At 41.5% G+C, this 22,149-nt stretch overlaps 1 long non-coding RNA gene across 1 annotated transcript in view; it reads right to left on the reverse strand.

Moving 5' to 3' along the window:
- Positions 1 to 3,723: 3,723 nt before the first annotated feature.
- The window catches only part of LOC136147252 (uncharacterized), a 37,409-nt gene continuing 18,983 nt past the window's right edge, over positions 3,724 to 22,149 (reverse strand). Inside the window, exons 2-4 of the long non-coding RNA XR_010659127.1 lie at positions 7,124 to 7,183; positions 4,675 to 4,824; positions 3,724 to 4,258 (exon numbers count right to left, since the gene is read on the reverse strand). This is a non-coding gene — a long non-coding RNA (uncharacterized lncRNA). The remainder of the gene's footprint in view (positions 4,259 to 4,674; positions 4,825 to 7,123; positions 7,184 to 22,149) is intronic.

Below are 22,149 nucleotides of genomic sequence, written 5' to 3' on the forward strand. Positions count from 1 at the left end.
CACAACTGAATAAAATCCTTGTCCTGGCTAATTCTATATATAAAACCAAACATTCCTTAAATGATTCTATAGAAAACCAGTTTGTTCAGATAGCCCCTATACTTGATCCCTTATATGAGATGTGGTGTGTGTGTGTGTTTCTGCTGCATCAACTGCCCAGTGATATTTAAAACCTCTCATGCCGTTAGTTCAGCAAGGAGCCAAATGGAGTTGGGTTCATTCCATTCTCTCCAAACATAACTGCCTCCTTCTGGAAAGCAAATGACAAAATGTAATGAATAATGAAAATTAAAATGTAGGCAGAGGGAAGTGAGTTCTCCACCCAGAGTCACCACTGAACACCCACACAAGCAAGAGTTTGGCATTTGCCTGTCATCTGCTTTTCTGACCACAGGGAGCAGCTCGAGTGACAGGCACCCAGATGGATGCCTTGTGTGATTAATGGCATCAACCAGGCCTGGTGGTGAGGATGCTGGAGATGGCGACAGACATGAGCTCGTCCCCTTTTTGGTTTAACAGTCCTTCCAAGGTTTGAAGATGAGAGGGATTAGGAAAAATTCCAGCCCCATTCTTTTCTACTAGAAAAACCTGAAGGCACCCCTCCTTCTTTCTCCAGTATCACTTGCCAAGACCAGACCTTTAGTAGGAAGCTATACCAGCCTTCAGAATGGCCCACCTAAATTACATTCTCCCTCCACTTCCGTCCTTAATTTGCTCCTTCCTCTCTCTCTTTCTTTGTTTTTTCTCTCCTCCCATCCCACTTTTTTTTTTTTTTCCCACCTCTTTCTTTCATGCATTGTCTCATTTCAGCAAGCTCAGGATACAAACTAGCCCAGCAGAATGGGCTCTCCAAAATCTCAGATGAACGTGCAGATTTGAGCGGGGCCAGAGTGGGCAGCATGAAGCCCTATCGTCACTCCCAACCTAAGACCTTCTGACTCTACCCCAGCCACCTTTGGTCCAAGCAGGTGGATCCTGAGCATGGCTCCTCTGTTGCATCAAGAATACAGGAGACCAGGACTCCACCATTCAAAATAGGCCATAGCCCCAGGATCATACCTAAAGTTGAGAATTCTTTCCTTAGTCACTCAAATGTGTCCAATTCTTTGTGACCCCATGGACTGTAGCCTGCTAGGCTCCTCTGTCCATGGGATTCTCCAGCCCAGTAGAGGAGTGGGTAGTGATTCCCTTCTCCCCGGGATCTTCCCAACCCAGGAATCGAACCCAGGTCTCCAGCATTACAAGTAGGTTCTTTACTGGCTGAGCCACCAGGGAAGCCCCTGTTCTTTCCTTTACTGGCTTTTAACTTTTAATTTACCTTGAATAGACATGCAAACGGTAGGACAGGGAAAAGATACGCCCTCCTGTCTCCCCGTCCCTCCCATCCAAACTCACCACAGTCTTTTCTTTAAATTAATACATTTTTGGAGGAATTTTAGATTTATAGAAAATTTGAGTGAACTGTATAAAGAGTTTCTGTATATCCCTTCATATCCCTTCCCAACCTTGCCCTCCTATTCCCGTCTTGCTTTGGTGTGGTTCATATGTTGCAATTGATGCTCCAATACTGATTCGTTATTATTAGCTAAAGATCATGGTTTACATCAGGCTTCACTCCGTGTTGTATGTTCTGTGGGTTTTGGCAAATGCATAAAGACATGTATCCACCATTAGGCATCATAGGGAGTAGTCTCACTGCCCTAAATACTCCCTGTGTTTGGACCTCGGTGTTCATTGCAGCACTCCTTACCATAGCTAGGGCATGGAAGCAGCCTAAATGTCCAGCGACAGATGGATAAAGATGCCATGATACATATACACAATGGAATATTACTCAGCCATAAAAAGGGACACATGTGAATCAGTTCTAGTGAGGTGGGTGAAGCTAAAGCCTATTATACAGAGTGAAGTAAGAGAGACAAATATCGCCTATTAACACATACATATGGAATCTAGAAAGATGGTACTGATGAACCTATTTGCAGGGCAGCAGTGGAGACGCAGACACAGAGAACAGACTTACGGACATGGGAGGTGGGAAGGAAGGAGAGGGCGGGAGGAATGGAGAGGTTGCCATGGAAACATACACATTACCACATGTGAAATAGATGTCTAGCGAGAATTTGCTCTATGACTCAGGGAACTCAAACCTAGGCTCTGCAACAACCTAGAGGGGTGGGAAGGACGGGAAGTGGGAGGGAGGTCAAGAGGGAGGGGACGTATGTCCCTATGACTGACTTCTGTGGATGTGTGGCAGAAACCAATGCAATATTGCAAAGCAATTATCCTTCAGTTAAAATTAATAAATTTAAAAGTGAGAAAAAATTAAAAAAAAACAACTGTGTTCTACCTATTCGACTTTCTTTCCCCATGAAGCCTCTAGCAACATCTGGGGTTTTTACTGTCTCTGTAGTTTTGCCTTTTCCAGAATGTCATATAGTTGGAATTGTATACAATACATGTAAGTTTCCTCCATGTCTGTCTATTAGCGCATTTCTTTTTATTGTCTCATGACATTACACTGTCTGGTTGTGCCATGGTTTGTTTATCCAGTCACTTACTAGGACAACGTGAAAAGTACCAAGTCTTGCCAACTATGAATAAAGTGGCTATATACGCTCATATGCAAAGTTTGGTGTGAACATAAATCTTCAACTCATATGAATAAACATCATTGCTAGATAACACGAGAAGAGTGTGTTTAGTGTTATAAGAAATTGCCAGACTGTCTTTCAACCCAATGTATCTCTTGTAGTTTTAAATCGTGTATTAGTTAGGTCCTATTACATAATAGGTCCTTAAGTAAATACGGAGACCTAGGCACTCCCAACAGCTCCTGGTAGACCCAAAGGAAGACGGGTCATTCCCATTTGGAGGAACAAAGACCTCTTAAGACCTTGAACAAAAAAAAAAAAAAAAAAAAAAAAAAGACCATGAACTTGATCAAGCTACAGGGCTGTGTGTCTTGCCTTTGTGACTTACTTGCTCTGTGACCTCAGGTAGGTTACTTAACCTTTCCACGCATCTGTTACCTCAACTGAAATTAACTTCATAATAGTACCCAAATGCTAGGTTCAGAGGATTACCTGAACTACTTCATGCATGTCTTAGTATCACTTGGTAAAAGTGCTCAATAAATGTTCGTTATTCCTTTATCTTATTAGGAAACCCAGGGTCTCTTCCATCACTACCACCACCCCCCAGTGTATAGCCAGTATATTCTTTAGTGATGGATTTGTGTAACACTTCAGTCAGGTACACCAAAGACAGAACAGTGAAATCTGGTGAGGGAAAAAAACTGCAGCAGCTAAAATAAAAGGAAACCAAAACTAGAAAGGAAATATCTCTAAGTGCAGAGGTTTGGGTCCACAGAATAAATCCGCTCGTTCTTCCCTAGCCCTTGACTCCCAACACTGTCTTGTTGGCTCAGAATCCTCTGGGGTAAGTTCTTGATTATGAAATGCCCTTTCTCTGGTGGCCTGCCAAAGCCTGCTCTGCAGACTCCCAGGCTACCCTGGCACTGCGCGGTGAGAAGCCTTCTAACCCCGAGGGCCTGACTAATGTGTGTGCATGTTCCTTTCTCAGACAGTTCTGCAGGCAGGCAGGAGGAGGGCCATTAAGCAATCCACGTGGTAATTTCTTTTTCCTATTTCTTTGGGCAGTTCTTCCAGGATGACATAATGATATGTGCTAACAATGAAAAATAAAGGCACCGCAGCTGTATCTCTTCATACTTGGGTTTACTTTGGAAATCAACAAACAAACAAAAAAGAAATTCTCTCCTGTGCTTTCTTGATGAATAATCCATGGCTCCCACAACGCCCTCACACCAGTGGAAATGGAAACATTTGAGGGCTTCTACAAGCTGATTTGCCTTCATGATATCAGATAACTAGTTTTCCTGTTTTAACTGCATGAGCAGGGTTTAGGTGTCACAAGGTCAGAGAGCATGGAATTTTTTTTTTAAACTTAGGGTAAACAATGAAACCCGATAACTTATTCAGGGCATATGGCTGAAGAGCAAGCAGTCACTAATATGAGTCATATCACATTAATAAAGCATGACTCTAAGGGCATATTTGGATCAAAATATTTCAGAGAAACTGTAAAACTGAAATATGACAACAGAGCTCAGACTCCTACTTAAGAATTACAAAGAGGTAGGTTTGAAAAGTTGAACCGTAGGACATGTGGGTCTGCTGGAGTCTTCCACAGGAATGCCTACAGCCAAGCATTAAGTCTGTTTAGCCCATCAGTCCTGTGGGAAGAACAGGAAAGAGGCAGAAGATCAGAACGCACAGTCTTTCTCAGTCAGCCCTCCCATACCCACTCAAGGGTCTTGCAGCGCCTGGCAGAGCTTAATAGAGTCATGAGAAAAAGGAAGAACAAAGACAGAAGGAAAGAATTGGTCCCAAGCCGTGCTCTCCCACTCTAAGTTTGCTTTGGATTTTCTGAGGCACAGGGAAATCTTTCTAGATTTTCTAGAGCCTTCTGTGCTTTAAGGTCTGGCCTGGTGAGTTTGGAAAATGATTAACAGCATGGTATCAAGAATCAGGCCATAGAAAACAACTTGAAGTTCTGGTTCCACCCTGCGCTAGTCCCATGACACTGAGCCGTTCCTCTCTAAGCCTGGGCTTTCTTGGTTGTGAAACAGAAATAATCATAGCAACGTACCTCCTCCAGCTGCTGTAAGGATCACAGAAAATCACAGTGCATGGCACAGTCTCTGATGCATAGTGAGTGCTCAGTCTAGGTCGTTACTGCTCTGTTGTTGTCATCATTGTTATTTTGAGTCAACTACCCCAGTTATGGATACTTTTATATCTGGAACAGGAAATAGGCAGGAAAGAAGTTAGTAGGAGCAGGGTTCAGGCATGGACACACGCGCTGAGCATTTCAGCATCCTTAGATGCCACCAGCTGTGCTTGCTCCATTATTTAATTTGGTTCAGTAAGTGTGTTTTGAGTTCCTTCTCTAGAAGATTCAGGAAAAAGTTCTAGGAGTATTCTGGGATCCAGGGGATACGGTAATGTTCCTGCCTCACAAAGGGGTATTTCACAAAAGTGCCTGTTCAGTTAGTGATGAAATTGGACATAGTCTTTCAAAATATCAGATTGGCCTCTTTGAATCTGAATTAACACACACATGATCCTGACCCCTATTCTCCTTTTCCCCCAAATATAGATAGATGGATATAGATATAGACATAGTATTAGTATGAAAAGTGAAAGTGTTAGTTGCTCAGTCTTGTCTGACTCTTTGTGACCCCATGGACTATAGCACCACCCCCAGGCTCCTCTGTCCATGGAATTCTCCAGGCAAGAATACTGGGGTGGGTTGCTGTTCCCTTTCTCCAGGGGATCTTCTCAACCCAGAGATCAAACCTGGATCTCCTGCATTGCAGGCAGATTCTTTATTATTTGAGCCACCAGGAAAGTCCATTAGTATAGTATTAGGATCATAAGTATAGTATAATACAGTATTATAGCTAGTATTAGTATAGTATAAATAATTTCAGTTTAAAATCCCTTTTAAGTTAAAATTTAAATATCAACTACCTTCATTAAATATGTCTAAGCAAAAGAGTTTTTTCCTAAATATCCTTTGAGAAAAACACAGTTCCAAATGTTTAAACACTATATCAACCTAAAGTTTCCCTGGTGGCTCAGACGGTAAAGTGTCTGCCTACAATGTGGGAGACCTGGGTTGGGAAGATCTCCTGGAGAAGGAAATGGCAACCCACTCCAGTACTCTTGCCTGGAAAATGCCATGGATGGAGGAGCCTGGTAGGCTACAGTCCATGGGGTCACAAAGAGTCGGACATGACTGAGCGACTTCACTTTCAACCTAAAGCATGAAGACCCTAGTCTCATTCTGCTTGTCTCTGTACCCAAAGTATTTGTCAGCCTCAGTGAGAACATGGATGAATCATGCCTCTTTAATGATTTGGCATATAACTTCTGCTTCAATTTTTAATTTTTTTGATATGAAAATTTTGGCTTTAATTTTTTTGGTATAAAAGAATATTAAGGTCAGAAACTGAATGGTGGTCTAAGACCCAACCCTACACTGAGTCTCCCAACCAAATTTCAGAATATATTCTTACATTTGCAGACTAGAACCTGTATCTTAGATATCTCTCCTAACCACTTGCCTTCATTAGGCCAAACAAAAACAAAATTACGGGATCAACTAAGATCAACAAGCAGGTCGGTAAACTAAGATGTTGAACTCATTCATGAAGAGTATATGGAAGATGATGGGGGCTCAAATTGCCTTCCTGATGTCCAGTAAGTCACAATTCCACATGGCAGAACTGTGCTGGGCTCCAGAGGCCTAGTCTAGCAAGCTGTCTTTTCCACTTGAAGCTGAATGGCCCTTGGTCTCCTGTCAGTCATGGGGACGTGGATGGATGGATGGAGATGCACTGGGCCTTTTGTCTGCAGGTGCAGTCAGAGCAATTATTTTCTGCACCAATGTGTAGATGGGCAGGGGGATCTTGACTCTGACCTCTATTCTTTAAACTTTATCTTTAATTGGAGGATAATTACAATATTGTGATGGTTTCTGCCACACATCAACATGAATCAGCCACAGGTGTACACACATTCCCTCCCCTCTTGAACCACCCCCCCACCTCCCTCCCCATCCCACGTCTCTAGGTTGTCACAGAGCACCAGCTTCAGGTTCCCAGCAAATTCCCACTGGCTCTCTGTTTTGCATATGGTCGTGTATATGTTTCAGTGCTGCTCCCTCAAATCATCCCACCCTCCCCTTCCCCCACTGTGTCCAAAAATCTGCCCTTTATGTCTGCATCTCCTTTGCTGCCTTGCAAGTTGGATCATCAGGGCCATTCTTCTAGATTTTATATATATGTGTTAGTATACAATATTGATCTTTCTCTTTCTGACTTAACATCACCTGTATGATAAGCTATAGGCTCATCCACCTCATTAGAACTGACTCAAATATGCTACTGACTCTGATCATTAATTTCCACTCATCAAAAGACTGATCCTCCCCCTGTGTGGGAAAGCGAAAACATTAATTTTTATGACTGTCGTGGCTTTTACCAGCAGAAAAAAAAAAAGGCTTGCAAGTTAGAATGAAAAGTACTACATACCTGGAAAGGTGTTTTCTGTGGTCTCTCTCAGCTGTATGGGCCTGATGCTGAAAGGAGTGCCTTTAAAGAAAAAAAAAAAAAAAATCTCTGCACCAAGTGAACCTCTGCTAGTTTCCAGAGAGGGTAAAGTCCATTACACCCAGCTAGTCTGCCCATACCCCATATTGTGGTCCCTATCTAGGGAGGGGGATGCATGGATATAAATGTTTGGTATATTCTTGAATCTCTAATGTCCTCTTTTCTTAAGTTCTGAAGCTACTTCAAAAGACTTTATTGTAATTATTTGAACTCAAACTAATCTTGATGAGATTTAGGGAAAAGAACACCTTCTTTTCCCCAAATAGCTTCCCAGGTACCATCTTTCCTTCTGTTTCCAAAGCAGCAGCTGGCCCCCTGAGCCCTGGTGTCCTTCCTTAGGAGTGAACTCTTCCCTGGAGCCCTGCCCCCCAGCCCTCCTGCCCGCCTGGACTTCCCTCAGCCTGTCTGCCACGAGCTCCGTCTGTTTCACAGATGACCTTTTCTCTTCCAAACTCTGTTTTCTTCCGGCTCACTTCTGCACATCCCTTGAGCATCAGTTTAAAAACGGCTCCCCACAGGAAGTCTTCACATCGTGGATGGTGGCTCTTTACCCATGCTCCCGATTCCTGGACGATGACTTCTCAGGCACTTCATGCAATTGCTTCGTGACTGCAGTTTTCCTGCTCTGAGTTCAGAGACTATTTCTGTTTTACTATTGCATCCCAGAACCCAGCACCATGGGTACACACAATAGGTGCTCAATAATCTTTGATGGAAATAAAAGAGAGAGAAGATAGGACGAGAGAGAGAGAGAGAGGGAAGGAAGAATGTGAGAGAAAGGGCAAAAGAGCATCACTGCAGAGGCATTCCTGGTTTGTCATGCCTCTTCCTCTGTCATCTCCTCCTCACAGAATAGCCATTAAGTAAAGCAAAATCAAAATCACCCTTGCCTCAGTATGTACGCCAATTTGATGTTTATTTATTTATTTTTTGACCCTTCTGGGTCTTGCCTCCATGATTTAAATATGCAATTTCAAAGCCAATTTACTCAACAAGCACAAAGCATCTTGTCTCTCTCATATACACCTCGGTAAATAAATGACAAAATATGTTTTGTTACGATACAGTTTTTTCACTTAAGGTTTGAAAGTCTTACACAAGTTTTCTTGTCATCAGGTAAGTCCAGCTTGACAGTGGCATTACAAAACTAAGACACTAGAAATAACATTATTCGGGGGTGCAGGTGGAGATAAGGTGTATCCTGGCAAAAATCTAGAGAAAAATGTGGAGTTTGAGTAGTTATACATCGTATTATCATTTGATTTGACTAGTAACTAATGCTTGAGGTCTCCATTTATTTAAAGAAATAGATGCCTAGTGTTTTAAATAAAAAGAAAGCTTGACACCGCCCCCCTCCCAGGCATGGGATGTAGAAATTAGAGCAAAGATGTGTCAAAGCCCCTATAGATCATTCTCTATAGGATTAAAAAAAAAAAATCCCAGGGTGCACAATGCACTGTCTGTGGATATGAACTAGATAAAAAATTTTCAAAGCAACTTTTTGTTGTCTTCCATGAATTTCCCATTTTTGTGTGCAGAGAAGATAGATATGAGCGAGCACAGTGCCACAGCATTGTGGAGGAGTATCATACACGGCCATCTGCGCTATCGTCTCTATTTCTCACTTTCTCACCTGCAGGCATGTAGTTCAGGGAAGGCAGAGCGCCAGAGCAGGGCAAGAAACTGCATACCAGGTAGATTCATTCATGACGAGAGATTTCAGAAGTTAAAATTACAGGGTCAGGGCTGGAAAGTAAGAGAGATTTACTTAGGCATTAAAGATAGGTGCTGGGCAGTAAAACTGATAGATCCTTATTACATTGTCCCATAAGAGGCTGGGCCACTCAGAGAAGTTAATGCTAAGGAAATTTAAAGCAAGTTAGAGGAAATACTTCTTCACCTGGTAGAATTCATTCTGAGGAATTTGCTGCCAGTGGCAGTCATAAAATCAATCACTGGATTGCATTTTTCCAAAGGGTAGAATAATATATGACCCACTCTTCTGACTAGTTGGGGAAGATAAAAGCAATCAATTCGCCTGCTTCTAGAAGATCACAGTTGATTACAAGTGGGGTCAGCAAAAAGATGTCCCCCACACTTGATCAGGATAATTAAAGAGTGTTTGCTCATGCTCACATATCCTAGAAGAAACGTCGAAATAGGATGCAAAGCTCAAATGACCTGATCTAATATGACAAATGTTTGTTGACAGGGACAAAAAATTAAACAATGAAAAAAAAAACTATTCCAGGAACTAATTATAGATAGTCCTAAAATATTTTTCATAAAAACATTTTTCTGATACTATAAATATGACATGATGTTTTTGTTTTTGAATCTGATTTGCTTAACTGGTACTCTCAGAATAAATCTGCCAAGTTTGAAAACAGTTAGCAAACATGACTTTCTTTTTCCTGATAGAGCATAGTTTAGTCAGAAGTTATACATGCACTGGAAATGTTAGCAAGGCAATGTTAATTCCGAGGTTGTCATGTAAAATATCAGTAAAAAATCCCCTGGGTAAAGGCATCTCAGTTTAAAATTAGCTTCTTTTTTATGAAATCTGCTCCACTTTTTAAACTTTTTTTTTCCTTGAAATTGTAGTGTATTCTCTAGAAATTCACTTTTTGCTACAACCCATGTACCAAAAGTCATATTGTACCTTTGACATCCTAACATATGAACTTCTGAACAAGACACCCAAAAAGGCATTGTTGGAAGTAGGGCTGGAGCCTGCATTTTCATTTGGGGACAAAAGCATGTAATACAATCTAAAAAAGAGAGAGAGAGAGAAATTCTGCTAAAAACTGCAAAGTAAAAGAAAATCCTGAATATGTCATGATAAAAGCAGATCCTGAATTTCAACAAAGTGTAGCCATGCTGAAAAGGCAAAGAAAAGTCATCGTTGTCACCTCCTGGAAACCAGGAAATGTTACTGACTTTAACAGACAGTGACCTGTCTGGTTTCATTACTCATGTTAAAAAAAAAAAAAAAACAGCAAAAGTAAAGATAAAAGGTGTCTGGAAGTTCTTTCACGATAAACCTCCATAACTTGCAATGATAGTTTTAAGTTGAGCTTAAGAACATCATTATTTTCATAACCAGGTCTTATTAAAACATTGTCCTGACCAAAAATTTCAACAATGAAAGAGTGAATACCGTATATGAATTTCAGGAGAGCTTTCTAGAGTTGCCATGGCACTGCTGGAAGCTCTAGAGGAATTCCTGAATCAGCTCACGGGACAGCTTACTGCTACAAGCGCTCCTTGTGGAGGGGACATTCCCTGGAGCCAGCCGCCCTCAGATTCAGTCCCAAGGAAGCCTTCAGCTGAGTGCCTTGGGCAGGTCATTTCTCTCCCCTTGTCTCAATATCCTCATCTATAAAGTGGAGACCACAGTAGTGCCTGTGCCACAGGATTATTTAAATAATCTAAAGTAACTAAAACTGTGTCTGGTATATCACCGAGTGCTCAGTGTTATTTTCTTTCAATCTCTTGAAAATCTGGGTTTTAAAGGGAGTCATCTTTCCCCTGCTTCCCTTGTAGCTCAGCTGGTAAAGAAGCCACCTGCAATGTGGGAGACCTGGGTTCCATCCCTGGGTTGGGAAGATCCCATGGAGAAGGGAAAGGCTACCCACTGCAGTATTCTGGCCTGGAGAATTCCATGAACTGCATGGGGTCGCAAAGAGGTGGATATGACTGAGCGACTTTAACTTCACTATCTTTCCTCTGGGAGAGAATGGGACATCAGAGGTCATTTCTTCCTTTGTGGAGTTGGGTGTAGGAATGGGGGAAGTTTCCAAGGTTACTCTCTCCTCATTCTGGTCCCTACCCTTCTTTCTGCCTTCTCTCCTGCCAGTGTGAAAAGTGAAAGTGTTAGTCACTCGGTCCTGTCTTACTCTTTGTGACCCCCACGGACCGTAGCTTGCCAAGCTCCTCTGTCCATGGAATTCTCCAGGCAAGAATACTGGAGTGGGTAGCCACTCCATTCTCCGAGGGATCTTCCTGACACAAGGATCAAACGTGGGTCTCCTGCATTGCAGGCAGATGCTTTACCCTCAGAGCTGCCAGAGAAGCCAGCTTGCTCCTTAAATTCTGAGCTCCTTAATCCCGATAAATTTGCTTACTCCTCACAGTCCTTGCATCTCCTCTTGGCCCAGAATAGTTGCCTCTTTCCTCCTCCCACCAAATCCTGACGTGGCTGATCCACACTCATCCTCCAGCCCTCTCCTTGGATGTCATCACCCTGGAGAGTCCCCCCACACCAAATCTGCACTCGGCGCTCCCGTCCACATGCTCACAACCCCGCTCTCTTAATCACCGCCTCTTATTCTCTGCTGACTCTCTGCCTCCACCATTAGGCTAGAAACTCCTCTTGGCAGAAAGTTGGCCCCGCCATGGACCAGTGCTCCCGTCACTGAGCTCCAGTGACACAGAGACGAAAGAAAGCATCAGGACCAGTAGGAAAGCCTGCCCCCTTCCAGGAACACACGTCCTATTTCCCTTCGCGTTTACGCGACAGAATCACTCGCTGATGAGGCTCTGCTCAAAAGAAATAGATGTTTTGGCTATCATACTCAAAGCCAGGTTACAGAAGAACCATGCTGGGGCTGCATGGAAATAATTCGCCTACCTTTTACAAAACAAACACTGGGGAAATCTATAATGCAGCCTGAATTGGGACAAGTTCAAAACAAAGTAAAAGGGGAGAAATAACTTTCTTTGAGGTTTATTTAGTCTGAAAAACAGGACTCCAATGTGTGGTAGTGTTGTTTACGTTAGTCTAAATTGTTTGATCATATTGTAGAATTTATATTTATATACTAGAATATGCAGGATAGTATTAACCTTATAATCTGTTGAGTACAAATAACAGATACTTGGCTTTATAGTGGATGATCAGAAAGGCAAAAAAGATAGATCAAGCAATTAGATGCAAGCATGGTGAGAGGGTAAAGCGTCTGCCTGCAATGAAGGAGACCCGGGTTCGATCCCTGGGTCGGGAAGATCCCCGGGAGAAGGAAATGGCAACCCACTCCAGTACTCTTGCCTGGAGAATCCCACGGAGGGAGGAGCCTGGTAGGCTACAGTCCATGGGGTTGCGAAGAGTTGGACACGATTGAGCGACTTCACTATGTCACTATGGTGAGGTAAGAGACTGATCCAGGTAATTTGCTCTCCTGTTTAAGCCATACCTAAAAGATGCAGTTAACAGAGGCATAAGCATGGAGCAATCCAGATGAATGAGTCAAATCTTTTTTTCTCTTTGTGAATGAAGGTTAAATAAGCATTTAGAGATATAAGATGAGAACAATACCTGGAATATTGAAGCATGAATTTACATACAGAGCCTTTGCTAAGCACTGTCCACGTAATATTTTATTTAATCATCACAAGAATCCTATGAGGTATGGAATGGTTAAAAAAATACAGTTGAATAATTTGAGGCTAAATGATTAAGAAACTTGCCCAAAGTCATACAACAATCAGCGGTCAGTCTTAAAACCCTTGTTCATTTGACTCCTGAGTTTTTTCTTGAACCTTCCAATGAACACTACAGCCTTCACCCAAATTCAGATGCAAGATGTAGTGGGAAAAACCTGAGGTCTGGACTCCAAACCTCACAGTAGTCATCAGTTTGAGCAGATCACTCCATCTCTGTTTCATTAGTTTTGATAGGGGAAAAGTAATATTCTTATGTGTCCTTCCTGCCTTCCAGAGCTCTCATGATGATCAAGTGAGATGGTGTACATGCAAGAACTTAAGAAGCAGGAGTGTGCTATAAGTATCAGTTGATAGAGTTTATTTACAAGCATAATCTGTTGATGGATTTGTATCAATTTACTTGGTATTTAAGGACTATTTTATGTATGATGGTTGCAAATGAGTTCCACCAAAACTAGATATGACAGGTAGATGAAAATGATGGACTTTGCCCACAGAGATAAATGGATGTGATTTGTAGAAGGAAGTGGTTGTCCCATAACTGTGCTCCAGGCTCGGGGTACCAGTAACTTGCATTTTTAGAAAGTTAGAACATCAAAGATAAGCTTCCTCTTCTGAAGGCAGTTGTATTTGGGATCAGCACTGCTTACCAATTAAGCAAAGGTAAATCCAATTGAATAACAGGGAGCCTGGGGATTGAAAAGCTATCTTATCTATAGAGTAGACCAACATCTCCAAGTTTATTTACCTGAAGAAGACTGATCACTTACAAACTTTTATTTTTTTTTTCCATTTATTTTTATTAGTTGGAGGCCAATTACTTTACAATATTGTAGTGGTTTTTGCCATACATTGACATGAATCAGCCATGGATTTACATCTTACAAGCTTCCAAAATTTTGTTTTATAGCTTATAGACCTTCCCTCCCCCCAATATATTTTTCTATTAAAAAAAATTGTGAAAATTATTATCAACTTCTATTACATGTGTAAAGCTCTGGGAAACTGTAGTGTTAAAGAAAAGAAGGTAACTTGAGATCTGATTTCATCTATCAGATTTTCCCACCTGTCCTTAGCATCCTAGCTCTCTTTGCTTTCAACATAAAATAACACCCTTGGCGGCAATAATCTATGTTTCTCTCCTGCATTTGTTGAGTACTCGAGAATATAGTTGAGTACTGGAATAGATATCTGTAATTTTTCTCTGCGCAGCATCCATTCCTTCTTTATGTAATAGAAGCTGGATTTTCTGTTAAGATAACACCTCTTTTCTGTATCTCAGTCCTTAAGGTTTAAATAGAGCTGACTCCACCCACTGGGTGCCGTTGACAGATAACTGAGACCTGACCAATCAAAACGATGGTGACTTTTCCAACGCTGGGCATGAGACTCAATCAAACCTATGGTTATTAACTCTGAAATGTTTGATGCAACTACCAAGAAAAAAAAAAAGCTAAATTACAAAACTATAATCTTTGAGGTACTAGTGGCCATCTTTGCTGCCACTTACTTGAGAATGACGTCAACACAAAGAAAAGCAGAATCAAAAGATAAAAAATCATTTCCTAGGGGTATTATTTGCACCCTTAGCTTTTCCCTCCTCTTTTCCATTACTGGAGGTAATATATTCTTTTTTTGATCAAGCCAGTTTCTACCCTGGTTCTATTAGCTGCAACTGGAAGCAAGCATTATTATTTCTATTAGTTGCAACCATTAGCCCAATGTTCTATTCAGTTCAGTTCAGTCGCTCAGTTGTGTCTGACTCTTTTCGACCCCATGAACCACAGAACGCCAGGCCTCCCTGTCCATCACCAACTCCCAGAGTCCACCCAAATCCATGTCCATTGAGTCAGTGATGCCATCCAACCATCTCATCCTCTGTCATCCCCTTCTCCTCTTGCCCTCAATCTTTCCCAGCATCAGGGTCTTTTCAAATGAGTCGACTCTTTGCAGCAGGTGGCCAAAGTATTGGAGTTTCAAGGTTCTATTAGTTGTAACCATTAGCCCAAGGAAATGTATCAGTTGTACAAAATTTCTACTTATGACATATACTGTCTATCAGTACTCTGAAAGGTTCTAAGGAATAGAAAGTAGATATAGAAAGGGAATTTGTAGAGCTGAGTTTACTTCGTTTGTTTCATATTCCTTCTTTGCTCTTGATTATCCCAGAATATTGAGTAATAGGTAATAGCAAACATGCATATAGTATATGGAATATGAGAGGCATTCTTTTAATCCCATGTCTTAGTTATATTATTATTCCCAACTAAGGTAAACAGAGCAAAAAAAAATCTTTGTATTTCAGAAGAGTATTGGAGACATAAGTTGAGCCTCAATGTAACACCCTCCAGATGTCAGGGTGTGTTATATTTTTCTCAACATAAGAATCTAGAAGAAGCGTCCAAGGTTAAGAGTCAAATTATGCTCCTCTTCCTACCACGGAAAAGCTGTTGAAGCTTGGAGAAAGTAACCTAACTATTTATTTTACACCAGGAAATCCACAATGCTAGGAAAAAGGATGGAAGCAAACCAGCTTGTGCTTCAGTGCCAGTTTTGAAAATCACAGCTTTGAATTCTAGTCCCAGGGTCACCACTCACTGGCTGTGTGAGCTTGTATGCATACTCTCATTGCCTTGGGTATCTGTAAAATTAAGTCAGTGACATGCAACCTCCTTATTTCTCATACATTATGTGTAAAGCACATGAGAAAAGATACTTGAAAATGACTTCAGAAGTTTCTGTCTAAGTACATACAGGATATAGTTACTACTTGAGTGTAAAAAAAAAATTGTTTTTGCTTAAGAAAAAGAAAACTCTCTGCTAGTGAGATATGGCCTGGAACTCCTCTAAGCCACAACCAGAAAATAAGCTTTGCCTGGCATATGATAGAAAAGGATCACTTAAAAATCACAGCACCGTCATCATTCTCCATTCACACCTGATGATTTACTCTACATGTGCTATGTACTAAGTCACTTCAGTAATGTCTAAATCTTTGCAACCCCATGAACTGTTATCCACCGGGCTCCTCGGTCCATGGAATTCTCCTCCTCCAGGGGCATCTTGAGGGTACCCCTGGATCCTGCCGAGGCTGGACCCCAGCAGAACCCATGTCTCCTGCATTGGCAGGCAGGTTCTTTACCACCAGTGCCACCTATCCGTGTGCCATTATTTCCCACAGAGGAAGGAGTTAACTGCGGCAAAAATAACAGCAGAAATAATAGCCGGTACCAAAAGAGCTGAGTTCTAGTACTGACTCTGTCCCTGGATTATTTTGTGACCTAGGACACAGCCCCTGCTAGTCCTTGGTTTTCTTGAAGGGATTAAATTTGTAATGTGGTAGTCAACACAGGCACTCACCAATATCTGGCTTTCTGCTGCTTTCCAAAAACATAAAAGACTATATTTTCCAGACTCCTGGCAGTTATGCTTAGCCAGACGACTAGTTCTGGTCAACAGGGTATGAGAAGAAAGACCAAATGCTACTTCTGGTCATGAAGCCTTTCAGTAATCTCTTCCCCTGCTGCAGACACAGAGGATGCCATTGATTCAAGTGAAAGCGTTAGTCGGTCAGTTTTGTCCAATTTTTTACGATCCCATGAACCGTAGCCCGCCAGACTCTTCTGTCCATGGGATTCTCCAGGCAAGAACACTGGAGTGAGTTGCCATTCCCTTCTCCAGGGATTAATTCAGGGTGGTCCAGCAATAGATAGTAAAGCGTCCATCATCTTGGGCTCCGTGTAGGTACGTGGAACAGAATCCCCTTGCCAACCTGCCACTGATATGTAGAAAAAAAGCCTTTATTCTGTTAAATCACTAATACTTTAGTACTAATTTGTTACATCAGCAGAATCTAGTTTATCCTTACAAACAAAATTATTTCCATGTTTTCTCTAAACTCTCATTGATACAATTGCCATGCCATATGTTTTTAATGCTGAGATAATGGATTTAGAGCAAAAAGAAGATATGAATCCCACAGATCTTCTAGGATATTTTTCTTTATAAGTGGAAGGAGAGATAGATTTATAAAGATAAGGAAAGGCTCCATTGGGTTTCTCTACCCCTAGGAGGGGGCATTCTACAGAATTTTCTCAATTATGCTTTCCAATTCCTCCCACCAGGACTTTTAAAAAGTTAAAAGGTGTGTTTTATCTTGCTAAATATCTAAAACAAATGGGAGTCAAACTTGGAAAACACATGTTAATATAAAAGTGAACGGAACAAAAAAACAAACAAAAAATAGTGAAGAGAACAGAAATGTAGCTTTAATATCATTAAACGTTACATTTAATTTGTTCATCATATTTATTTGCAGATGTGTCCCAAAGGGCTTGAATAATATTCTAGTGGGATCTACCTATAAACTCACTTGTTGGGCAAATTCCAAAGTGCCTCTGCAACGGAAGCACATAACAAGAGTAAGAAGAGAAGAAAGGAGGAAGCAGCTTAGCTCCAGGCCCATCCTGGGTTTCCTCCTCTCCTCCCGGCAGTGTCTCTCACTAAAGAGCTTTGAAATCTTCTGGCTGAACTATTTCTGCAATGGCCCAGGTAGCTCAAAGCTCAGAATGACCGCTTAGAGATACGCAAGACCAACCATCAAAGTCACACTGATGGTCCAGGAGGAACCTCCAAATGCATTTGGTCTCTTCAAGAAACCAGTTAAAAGCTGGAACCTAAGAAGAAAGAACACCTAAGCAGAAAGCCACATGGAACAGAAAGAACAGTAGCACGCGTGTTCAGCATCTTCTGTAGTGTCCATCCTTAAAGACTGTAGATGTGTCCAGGCTTCCTTTATCTCGTCTTAGCAGGCTCCTCCTAGAGTAGCAGATGAATCCAACCCTGTCCTAATTATACTCCGTGACTCCACGTTTTCAGATGACCTCAACACATCAAACATAGTAAAGAACCTCATAGGGAGGATCATGTGAGCAGGAAAGAGGCCTGACCGTGCAGGAGACATGAAAATTCATCATAAGTAAAGGAAATAACAATTCTTGAAGGATTTACTACATGCCAGGAAGTAGACTAAACCTTTCACCTGTTTCATCTGCTTTAAAATCCTTCGTCATACTCTTTGCTTGCTTAATGTGTGAATGAGATTTCAAAGGATTGAATGAGTTCCTTAAGTTCTCACAACTGGTAAATGGAAGGGGTGGGGTTCTGAGCCAGGTCATCTGACCCAAAAGGCAGCTCGGGGCACACCCACTCCCCCCCCTCACTGTCCACACTCACTGTTGAATGTCTCACACTATTTATATCCCTCCGTTCACTGATGGTCTCATTCTCACCTATGAATACCTTGAGTTTGTCAGTGTAGAGATAAATGTTGTCCTCCTCCTAATCCTTCACTTTTCTTGGTGACTTGTGTCTCTCCAACCCCAAACCTAGTTTTCAACTGTTTTAAACAGAGAGCTTCCACAACCACTTCTTTTTTAAAAGCTTGGCAGATGCTCCAATGGGCTCACAATATTTCACAGTGAAAGAGTTGTTCATTGACAAACAGTAACAGCCATGAATATTTGTTGAATGGCTGAACTTTTAATAATTGAAGAGACCCTTCTTAGAAACACTCTGGAGCCAGTTAAAAGGTTGTTAAATAATAGGGAATGCAAGGAAGGATCTAAATTCAACGTTTCATTTATTCATTTTAATTCATGCACTCCACAAATATTTTTTAGGCTCCTAGACAGCACCAGACACTGTGCAAGTTACTTCTGAGTGATGTACAAGCTATCTATTGTTGTATAAAATTAGCCCCAAACTTGGCAAGTTGCACAAACACTTGTGATCTCACACAGTTTCTGAGACTCAGGAATCAGAATGGCTTAGTCAAGTGGTTTTGCTTGCAGTCAAGCTATTGGCTGGAGCTCAGGTCATCTTAAGACTGACTGGAGCTGCTGAATCTGGCTCCAAGTTCACTGTCCTACTTGTTGGCAGGCTCAGTGGTTCACTGGCTCTTGGCAGAGACTTCAGTTCCTACCCTTGTAGACCTTTTTGTAAGGCTTCCCAGAGCCAGAGATCCAAAAGAGAGAGAAGCCTGCACCCAAATCAGAAGCCACGATTGCTTTTTATTACCTCATTTCCAAAGCAGTTCTATGTCATTTCTGGGAAATAGGTTCCATCCTTCAAAGACAAGCATCAAAGAACCCATGTATACAATTTGAAAACCATGGAGGGGAGTTGATTAGAAAAGAAATTATTAAAAAGAATTTTTTCATAACTTTTTAATTTTTTTTTGATTAATTACAATTAACAGATGCTATTTTGTAACTTCAGTTCAGTTTAGTTCAGTCGTTCAGTCATGTCTGACTCTTTGTGACCCCATGGACTGCAGCACGCCAGGCCTCCCTGTCCATCACCAACTCCCGGAGCTTACTCAAACTCATGTCCATTGAGTCAGTGACACCACCCAACCATCTCATCCTCTGTCTTCCCTTCTCCTCCTGCCTTCAATCTTTCCCAATATCAGGGTCTTTTCAAATGAGTCAGTTAATTTTCTACTAATAAGCTAGATAAAGCCATGTAGTTTCAACTTTTTCATAGGAGACCAAGAAAGTATCAATCCCACAAGATATCTGGTATCTTCAGATAAGGAATATCATTTTCCATTCATGTGTCAGGAATTATACAGACCCAAAGTTCTAGTTCCTGGAGGATGGCATGGCAACCCACTCCAGTATTCTTGCCAGGAAAATCCCACAAACAGAGGAGCCTGGTGGAACACAGTCCATGGGTGCAAAGAGTCAGACGTGTCTGAAGTTACTCAGCATACACGTATGCATCTAAAGTTTTAGTCAGGCACCTTAATAGCTCAAAGAGAATGAGGAAAACTTAAGATAACATAGAAAAAGCTATCAGAAAGATCATCAGGGAACCTAGAAGTTGCCATCTAAATGTATTTCCCAGTGAAATTCATTTAACTTTTCAATGGTCTGACTGTATTTTGACCCACTGCACTCTTTCAAAGATTCAAATTTTCACCATTATCTTCCACGTCAAATAATGAATTCTATGGAGAAGGGAATGGCAATCCACTCCAGTACTCTTGCCTGGAGAATCCCTTGGACAGAGGAGCCTGGCAGGCTACAGTTCATGGGGTCGCAAAGATTCGGACACGACTGAGCGACTAACACACACACACACACACACACACACACACACACACACACACACACACACACAAAAATAATGAATTCTGAAGCAGAGTTTCCATCTGTCAGTTTACAGAATGCTGCATCTCATCTCATCTCTGCATTGAAATCAAGTTCCCCTCACCTTTCAACAGCCAAAGCACCACTTCATCGTCAGCAGTGGGGAAAGCCACAAATCAATTAAACTCACCGTGGACTTGAGAGTACCCATGAATTGCACTCACAGTGGTCGTATGAAAAAAGATGGCAGCACAGGGTTCTCAGCAAAAGCACGCAAGTCAGGCAATGGCACATTTGGGGTCAGTGACACTTTCCCTCTTTGTCCTGTCTGTCACTCGAGCAGAGTTCTTCATTTTTTTTCCTAGGGCCCACTGCCACATCAACATTGCAATAGTCCACATCGCTTTATTTAAATCTAAGAAGGAAACCACATGTAGGTTGCTGAAGAGCTGCGTGTGGCTAAGAAAGCCTGGTGTTGGAAGGCAGCGCCCGTAATCCCCTCCCAGAGCTAGAGAGGAAGCTACTCCAGAGAGGGTTCCAAACACAACAAATGCCCCTTCGAGCTCAATTTTGCATTTCGTTTTCTGCTTTAAAATCTCTATTGGCTGCACATCTGAGAAGGCTTAAGAACATAATTTATTCCATATAAAGTTCCCAGTAATTTATGCTCTCTAAGTTGGCAGCATGGGAAGAAATTTTTCATTGGCTACCATGGAAGATTATTACAGACCTTCTCGTGTAAGTACAGATAGCACCGGCAGCCATACTTTATTATTTGTCTTCATTTACTTTTTTATTGAAGTTTAGTTGACTTACAATGCTGTGTTAATTCCTGCCAGACAGCAAAGTGACTTAGTTTTGCACATATATACATTCTTTTTTATGTCATTTCCCATTATGGTTTATCCCAGGATACTGAATATAGTTCCCTGTGCTATCCAGTGAGTTCTCGGTCATTTCAGTTGTGTTGGGTTCTTTGTGACCCTGTGAACTCTAGCCCATCAGGATCTTGTGCCCATGGGATTCTCTAGGCAAGAATACTGGAGTGGGTTGCCATGCCCTCCTCCAGGAGATCTTCCTGATGCAGAGATGGAACCCAGGCCTCCTGTGTCTTTTGCATTGCAGGCCGATTCTTTACCACTGAGCTACCCAGCACCACTGTGCTATACAGTAGGACCATTCTACATGTAACAGTTTGCACCTTCCGACCCCAAATTCTCAGCCCTTCCTTCCCCCACCCCCCTGCCTTGGCAATCGCAAGTCTGCTCTCTATGTCTCTGAGACATAGGTTCATTTGACGCAGCCATAATTTGAACAAAAGGAAATGTGCTAGCATCTCAAGTTTTAAATTCAAATGATTTTTATGTTTTTAATCTATAAATTCATAATTTCCCTCCTTATTAGTTCTTAGGAATGCACACTGAGAATAATAAATTGATATGTTAGTTGTAATAATTACTTAGATTCCTCTCTGTAGGGATACGGATGTGAACACAGTTCTCCAAGATGAAAGAGGTTACTATAACATATTGGCTTTCTATCAGAATCTCAGAAGTGAAGTTTCTACTTTCTATAATCTTCACAGAGCCACCAGAATGCCAAGGGCTGGCAACTGACCTAAAATTGGATTTCCCATCATTTGCATTTGTCTCATATAATCCCATCTGAATCTCTCATCATGGGTTCTCTGGAATCATATTTTGATATTGCTAATAGGAGAATTTGACACTCTCCTTGCCCTGAGAGGTCCACAGCCCTCAAAATTTTGCCTTTGTATGCACAATGTAACCAAGGTTGGATGATACTTGTATTGTACCTCAGCTGACTGGGTACCAAGACACGGTATCACTGAGATGATTATCAAGGATAACATAGCCTCCTCAACTCACAGCAAAACAAAACAAAACAAAACTATAAATTTCTTTACTGAAATATTCTACTGCTCCATTGAGCTGGGAACAACAATGAACATAGTGCTCAAAAATGTATTCTATTTCACTTATGAATTTCTTTGCACTTTGAATTCTTAAAAAGAGAATTCACAAGAGAGAAGGTGGTGGGGAGGAATTATTTTTTTTAAAGGAAGAGTGTATTTAGAAAAGAATGAGAAGATGTCTTGCCACTAAGCCAGTGGGAATTTGAAATTACTCCAAGTCAAGGAGCCAATAGACTGGCTAAAACATAAGGTAGAATTCAGAGGGAGCTGATCATGTTTTGATCTCATTTTATGCTTTTCTTCATGCTTGTTTCCAAGATCTAATATGTTGGAAAATGTTAACACAGAGCAGCAGTGCAAAAGAAAGACATCCAAACATCTTAGATGAATGCCTCTTCCAACATAGATCTTGC

Source organism: Muntiacus reevesi, chromosome 15 (genome assembly GCF_963930625.1).
Source record: "Muntiacus reevesi chromosome 15, mMunRee1.1, whole genome shotgun sequence".
Lineage (NCBI taxonomy): Eukaryota > Metazoa > Chordata > Mammalia > Artiodactyla > Cervidae > Muntiacus > Muntiacus reevesi.